General features: G+C 39.8%; 1 non-coding gene across 1 annotated transcript; it reads left to right on the plus strand.

Moving 5' to 3' along the window:
- Window positions 1–6,288: 6,288 nt before the first annotated feature.
- TRNAL-CAA (transfer RNA leucine (anticodon CAA)) lies at window positions 6,289–6,372 on the plus strand. The gene has a single exon. It is a non-coding gene; the product is annotated as a tRNA-Leu (tRNA).
- The last annotated feature ends 1,733 nt before the right edge of the window (window positions 6,373–8,105 follow it).

The following is an 8,105-nucleotide window of genomic DNA, read 5'->3' on the forward strand; positions in this document are numbered from 1 at the left end:
ACTGTTACGCACTGCGTGGCAAATTTCATAATGAGTGATTGCATGAATGTTTTAAGTTAATTAATATATGGTGGGGTTTTCAAATAAAAGAAAATAGCTAACTCCAAACAAACATCTATTTTGCATCCGTTGTGGAGGGGCACCTACCTTTGCCATGGATTTTGTGCAACGACATGATGCAGATGTTGGCCTGGATGTGGCGACCATCATGAAGATTAAGCACTTTGTTATGAACTTTGCAAAAGTCCCTTTTGTGCATTGCTACCATAAAGCAAATGAAGTGTGAATGGTATGGCAAAAAATCCTTTAGCACTAGATCTAGTTTACGAGAATCTTCAATCCCCGACTTCATTATTCATCTTATTGTAAACGATATATGACCATCGTCGAGGAATAAACTCTACTTGTTGTACAAAAAACGTTGGGAGGTGACCTGCCGCAGCTACCAGTGTGACGCGTGGATGCGCATTAAAGAATGAGCCTGTGATGGGTTGATGCATAGGAACCAACGAGCCCACCTAAGCGAGTGGTTTTCTTCCCAACCTGGTTTTCTCTAGGAATCTCCACTTTTTTCTTTGGGCCCTTTACTCTATTTTCTACTACCTCTATTTCGAATTATAAGATGTTCTAAAACATTTCAGAATCAGATGTGTTTTAGTGTGTTTGTTAACTCATTTTAGTTTTTGGGACGCTTCTATGACCGGTTTTATTGTTAACTCATTTTAATTTTCTGTGTCGGCTTTTTCTTATCAGTTTTATTCAGTTTTTGGGAAGCTTCTATGACCGGTTTTAGAAGCTTCAGTGTTTTTTCCTATTCTGTGCATTTCTGTGTCGGCTTTTTCATATCGGTTTTTCTTTTTCTTCTTTTCTTCAGTTTTTTCTTATTCTTTTGTTTTCAACAAATGTCTTCTCCTTTTTCAGTTTTAGAAGCTTCTTCAGTTTTCTTTCTTGTTTTTCAACAAATGTCTACTTCTTTCAGTACGCATTGCACATGCGTAACTTTTTTTCCTGGATACTTGTTGATCATTTTTTACATGATATGCATTTCTCACATATTGCTTTATAAAAAATGATAAATACTTTTGAAATGCATGTTCATATTTTTTATAATTGATGGACTTTTTAAACAATGCGGACATTTTTTTACTATGTCACAAATATATTTTTGAGATGTAGAAACATTTATTAAAAATGTCATATAATTTTTTTAATGGTACAAGACATTTTTTGAATTACGTGAACAGATTTCTTACGTTGTATAAAAAAAATTCAAAAACGCCAAGATCATTTTCTGAAACACGTAAAATTTTTAAAATACTTCATGCATTATTTAAACTAGCAAATATGCTCGTGCGTTGCAACGGGAGAAAAGCTATTAGATTATGCACGTGCGATAGATAGAAAAAAATTATGAACCAAATGCCAGGATGAGATAAGGACTTTTAGAATGTAATTTCATAATATGTCTGGGTGATGTCATGACGAGATAAGAGACTTTTAAAAAGTCATTTTAAAAATAAAAAATGTGATGGTCTCATCACGACTTGATTTTCTAACGCGTCATAACGAAAAAAATGTCGGTGATAAAACTGCATTGATGGACACTGCATGAGCTAGACCGATGAGTGAGTGCCTTGCCTTGACCTAGCATAGCGGTGTTTATAATAATTAGTAATGTGGTATAAAAAATATAGCTGTGTATGAAGGCAAAATAGAAATTTAGTCATTTTTATATAGCTTACAAAAATTAACCCTTAGAAAGTTGTGTCAATTTTTGAGGGTTCAACGGTGTACAAGACACGGAAAACTTTTTTTTATCCAAATCGAGGGACCGAATACAACCATGAAGCGACCCCTACAGATCTCCTGCGACGGTTCATTATGTTCATTATTTATGGATCTGTTTTAATTTTTGTGAACATATTCCAAACTTTAATGGACATTTTTTAAATTCAACGAAAAAAATGTCGGTGATAAAACTGCATTGATGGACACTGCATGAGCTAGACCGATGAGTGAGTGCCTTGCCTTGACCTAGCATAGCGGTGTTTATAATAATTAGTAATGTGGTATAAAAAATATAGCTGTGTATGAAGGCAAAATAGAGATTTAGTCATTTTTATATAGCTTACAAAAATTAACCCTTAGAAAGTTGTGTCAATTTTTGAGGGTTCAACGGTGTACAAGACACGGAAAACTTTTTTTTATCCAAATCGAGGGACCGAATACAATCATGAAGCGACCCCTACAGATCTCCTGCGACGGTTCATTATGTTCATTATTTATGGATCTGTTTTAATTTTTGTGAACATATTCCAAACTTTAATGGACATTTTTTAAATTCCCTAATATGTTTTAAATACTGGATATTTTTAAAAAATCATGAACATTTTTTGTTTCCTGAAAATTTATTTGAAACCGTGATAGTTTTTTATAATATGTGAACAATTTTTTGAAATCATGATCATTTTATGATTTTCCGAATGTCTTTTTTAATTCACAAACAGTTTATAATTTTTCAAGACTTTTTCTGAAATATTTTTTTCCTGGAAATCACGAATAAATTTAAAGAAGAAAAAACTAAAACAGAAATAAGAACGTGAAAGGCAAAAAATGAAATAAAAGCAGGGGCGTTGCAACCTGCAAATGGGCCGGCCTATGTGTGCGGGAGGAGTAGGCGCGTCATAACGAAAAAAATGTCGGTGATAAAACTGCATTGATGGACACTGCATGAGCTAGACCGATGAGTGAGTGCCTTGCCTTGACCTAGCGTAGCGGTGTTTATAATAATTAGTAATGTGGTATAAAAAATATAGCTGTGTATGAAGGCAAAATAGAAATTTAGTCATTTTTATATAGCTTACAAAAATTAACCCTTAGAAAGTTGTGTCAATTTTTGAGGGTTCAACGGTGTACAAGATATGGAAAACTTTTTTTTATCCAAATCGAGGGACTGAATACAATCATGAAGCGACCCCTACAGATCTCCTGCGATGGTTCATTATGTTCATTATTTATGGATCTGTTTTAATTTTTGTGAACATATTCCAAACTTTAATGGACATTTTTTAAATTCCCTAATATGTTTTGAATACTGGATATTTTTAAAAAATCATGAACATTTTTTATTTCCTGAAAATTTATTTGAAACCGTGATAGTTTTTTATAATATGTGAACAATTTTTTGAAATCATGATCATTTTATGATTTTCCGAATGTTTTTTTTAATTCACAAACAGTTTATAATTTTTCAAGACTTTTTTTGAAATATTTTTTTCCTGGAAATCACGAATAAATTTAAAGAAGAAAAAACTAAAACAGAAATAAGAACGTGAAAGGCAAAAAATGAAATAAAAGCAGGGGCGTTGCAACCTGCACATGGGCCGGCCTATGTGTGCGGGAGGAGTAGGCGCGCTTGCGAGACGAAAAAGAAGAGATAAAAAGAGTGGGCAGGCGGGGATCGAACCCTGGTCTCTGTGGTGGAAGCGTGCAGCGCTGGCCACTGCGCTGAGCCATCTTCGTGTTATATTAGGGGATCTCGGCTTATATAAATCCGAACTAACAGTGCGATGCGTGAACCGTTTTTTGCCACTTACGGGTGGCATTGGTGGGTAAATTTTGCCAACTTCGAGGGTATTTTTTATGACGGACGGGCAAAAGCACTATTTGCTTTATTAGTAGGGAAAGATGGTATGAAACATTTTTTTACATCATTTAGGAATTTTAAAAAATGTCTTGAACTTTTTCGGAAATATAGGAACACTGTTTTAAATGTCATGTTAATTTTTTTAGGTACATAAATTCTTTACATTGCATGAAAAAATTGAACAAGTGATAAAATTTCTCAAAATTAAGGAATTTTTTTTTTCATTTTTAAAAACATAAATAAAAGAAAAAAGAAGAATATGTGCGCTAGGGAGCAGGGCTCCACCCAGGCTGGGATGCGCCATTTTAGGGGGGGGGGCGCCTGAGTTGAGCACACCCTCCATCTAGCAACGCACTAGGGAAAATCCTATTTGCGGCTCTTTGCCACAAGTTGTCGCTGTTTTGCAAGAGCAACTAGTTGACGAGCGCTCCTTCGAAAACCTCCCAACGTTGGGGGTGGGTTGAGAGCGCGCCACTCTGAGCGCTTTCTTCGGATTTTGTTTTTACTTTTTATTTTTTAGCACGCGTTTTTTGCTTTCTAAATTGCTTTTTTCGATATTTTTAACCTTTTGGTTTTCCACCGGTCCTTAGTTTTTTCTCAAAAAATACGTTTTTCCCGCGAGAGGCACAGTTTTGCTTCCGTGAGAAGCAGAAAAAGTGCTCCCGGTTCTGTTTTTTCATCTGGTTTTTTTGTGAAAAAAACTTCCTCAAAACCTGTCAACATAGGATCTCGCCGCGGGGAATCTAATGATGAAAACGGTTTGAGATTTGGACGCCCGGTTTAAGAGATAAAACGGTTTGACTAAACGGATGTACGAAAAAAAAGGAAAAACTCCCAGGTTGCAGAAATTTAAATAATGCATTGCAATGCGCCAGTTGTCGCAACCTGAGAAGGTGGGAGTGATCTTTGAAAGATGTACTCCTTAATTAGTTTTTTTAGGCAAACATGCATTTATTATTTAAACATCACGATCACAGGGAAAAACCTAAGCTCCTCAGGGACCCCTAGCCAGACATGACGGCTAGTCCCTAGCACTAGTGCATGTTTTGCATGCGCATTCGAGGTCCGAGACTCATGACTAATAGTACAGGAAATAAATAACCCTATACTAAGTGATATTTGATGTAACACGACACCATAAGTAGGTGCACTCCCATGCTTGATGGCGTCGACCACCACTTTGCAATCCGATGCTATCTTTATTCTCCGAAGGTCTCCAGTTGGGAGGTCCAAGACTCATGACTAATAGTAGAGGCTCCTTGCCATGCTGCACTCCATCAGCGAGTGTCTTCAGTTGTCTAGCGATCCAAACAATGCACAGGTATCATACGTAGCCATATTTCGGTGATGTAGTATGTCCCCCATAGGAATAGAATTATGTGCTAAACGCCATGCAAAGGTGTGAAGCTTCGCGGGAACCTTGGTTTGCCAAATGGCGTCCCAGCCCTTACACTCGGGCGAAGTTCCTGAGGCACTCCCCTGACATTCAATCTAGTCTTCCCTGGTCATTTTGAGACGCATGATCATATGATATGAAGAACGGACAAAGAAACTTCTTCTCTCATCCGGTTTTCATGCCCAGAAGTCCTCCACTTGTCTTGTACAAACTGGAATTTTTAGGATTGCCTCAACATCTATGGGGACAAACACTTGGCGTAGGATATCCTCCCGCCATGTAGCAGTCATTGCATCGATTAGATGCGACACCAGTTCGGGAGGGTTCTACCCCAGAGATGCCAGGGGCCGCATGATACGTTCTCTTGGTATCCAGTTGTGGCTCCATATGCTGATTGTTTCACCGGTACCCACCCTCTCGATAATCCCCTGTTTGACAATATCCCTACCATCAATGATAGCCCGCCAAAAATCTAGTATGGGTGCGATCCCAACTCTACATCTAGCAGGCCCGAAGCGGGGAAGTAGCAAGCCTTCAGAATTCGCAAGCTGAGCGAAGAAGGCTAGTTAATGATGCGCCAGGACTGCCGTGACAGCAAGGCCAAATTGAAAACCTCCAGATAATGAAATCCTAGTCCTCCCAAGTTTTTTCACCATGTCAGGACGTCCCACGACACCTAGTCCTCAGGCACGCAGGTCGGCGGGCTGAGCGGCGCGGCGTGCGTGGCCAGGGCCAGGGAGAGGACGACGACGAGGAGTAAGAATTTGCTGGCGGCGGGGTGGGTGGAAGTGGCCCGCATGGCGACCCGACTCCGGAGTCCGGAGCATTGGCGAGTAGATGAGCTTGATCAATCGATCGGTGGTGGTAGAGATGATATGTGGTGTGTCGCACGCGGCACGCCTATGATGGTTGATGGAGACCAATTTCCCAGTGCCGACGTGCAGCCATCGTGAAGCCGCACTTTGACTTTGCCGGACCGGTGAACCCAGGCGTGCCGGTACAGCCGTACAGGGAGCCGTCGCCATGGTCTCTGCTCTCTGCTTGCCGCCGGTCTCCCGCTAGCTAGCTAGTGCCGGCAGATTGTGAGTCCTACCTGTATGTTTTTGTGCTGGCCGAATCCTACTTTCACAACGCAAATGTAATAAGGGAAGTGAAGTGAAGGAGATCTTACGACAAAGGCGATCGAGACCACAGCACAACTGGGTACGTACTTATAAATACTGGAAAATTTGTAACGAATACGGAAGTCAGGATGGCCGAGTGGTCTAAGGCGCCAGACTCAAGTTCTGGTCCTCTTACGAGGGCGTGGGTTCAAACCCCACTTCTGATATTTAATTTTTATTCCCTTTATTCTGCTTTATTTCACCATCTCTATACTTTTTTTTGAAGCTTTCAGGCTTTTATTCCAGGTTAAGGCATGTCATAGAGAGCAAAATGCAGGACTGCACATTGAGATTAGTGATACACTCCATGGCAGGACAAGATCCTCTTCATGCCTAACACCTAAACAAGTGAAAAAATACAAGCTCCAATATTACGAAGGTTGTAACCATCTTGAGCTTGCCTATAGGCACCCTTATTGCTTGACCTGCTAATCTTGAATATTCTAGGATCAGCTCCCTTATTGTGCTTGATGAAAGCATTAAGATATCCCTGATGGTCCAGTGGCCAGGGTAATTTTCAAGGCATCAGGCTTTTATTCCAGGTTAAGGCATGTCATAGAGAGCAAAATGCAGGACTGCACATTGAGATTAGTGATACACTCCATGGCAGGACAAGATCCTCTTCATGCCTAACACCTAAACAAGTGAAAAAATACAAGCTCCAATATTACGAAGGTTGTAACCATCTTGAGCTTGCCTATAGGCACCCTTATTGCTTGACCTGCTAATCTTGAATATTCTAGGATCAGCTTCCTTATTGTGCTTGATGAAAGCATTAAGATATCCCTGATGGTCCAGTGGCCAGGGTAATTTTCAAGGCATCGCCTCGCCGCAGTTTCTATTAGAACCTGATTATCTGTTGAGAATTAGGCCTATGAAGATGAAGCGCTTCTGACATTTAATTTTTATTCCCTTTATTCTGCTTTATTTCACCATCTCTATACTTTTTTTTGAAGCTTTCAGGCTTTTATTCCAGGTTAAGGCATGTCATAGAGAGCAAAATGCAGGACTGCACATTGAGATTAGTGATACACTCCATGGCAGGACAAGATCCTCTTCATGCCTAACACCTAAACAAGTGAAAAAATACAAGCTCCAATATTACGAAGGTTGTAACCATCTTGAGCTTGCCTATAGGCACCCTTATTGCTTGACCTGCTAATCTTGAATATTCTAGGATCAGCTTCCTTATTGTGCTTGATGAAAGCATTAAGATATCCCTGATGGTCCAGTGGCCAGGGTAATTTTCAAGGCATCGCCTCGCCGCAGTTTCTATCAGAACCTGATTATCTGTTGAGAATTAGGCCTATGAAGATGAAGCGCCTTGGCAATTTGGGCACCCAGCTCCAAAGCTCTAGCTTCAGCCTGGATAACAAAAGTAGCCTTAGATGGCGCAGCAATGAAAATCGCCTCATGTTGCCCTCTCGCATTTTGTAGACAAAGATGCCTATACCTGCATGTTGTTATAACCTCGTATAATTAGAGTTATCAGACAAAGAAATATCTTTTCAAGCAGCATCAGTAAAGACGTTTGGCCCCTCCTTGAATCTGTTCATCTCAATCTGCAAAGAAAACTTCCCTGGTGGCAAGCTATCATTGACTCCTCTTTTTACCTCCCTGAGATCTATACTCCAATTCTTGCTCTTTCAACATAGCAGCTATCATTGACTCCTCTTTTTTCCTCCCTGAGATCTGTACTCCAGTTCTTGCTCTTTCAACATAGCCTTGGCTGCATTGATAACCTACAACACTTTCCACTCTCTTCTTGTTGAAAGCAATATCATTTCTTGCCTTTCCAGATGTTCCATTAGATAAGAAATATGATAGCCAAAGAGTTTGATCTTGATAAGTTGTTGATATAGTGTTAATGACTTCAAGAATAAGATTTTGGTCCGTGGAA

This window comes from Triticum aestivum, chromosome 2A, assembly GCF_018294505.1.
Source record: "Triticum aestivum cultivar Chinese Spring chromosome 2A, IWGSC CS RefSeq v2.1, whole genome shotgun sequence".
Lineage (NCBI taxonomy): Eukaryota > Viridiplantae > Streptophyta > Magnoliopsida > Poales > Poaceae > Triticum > Triticum aestivum.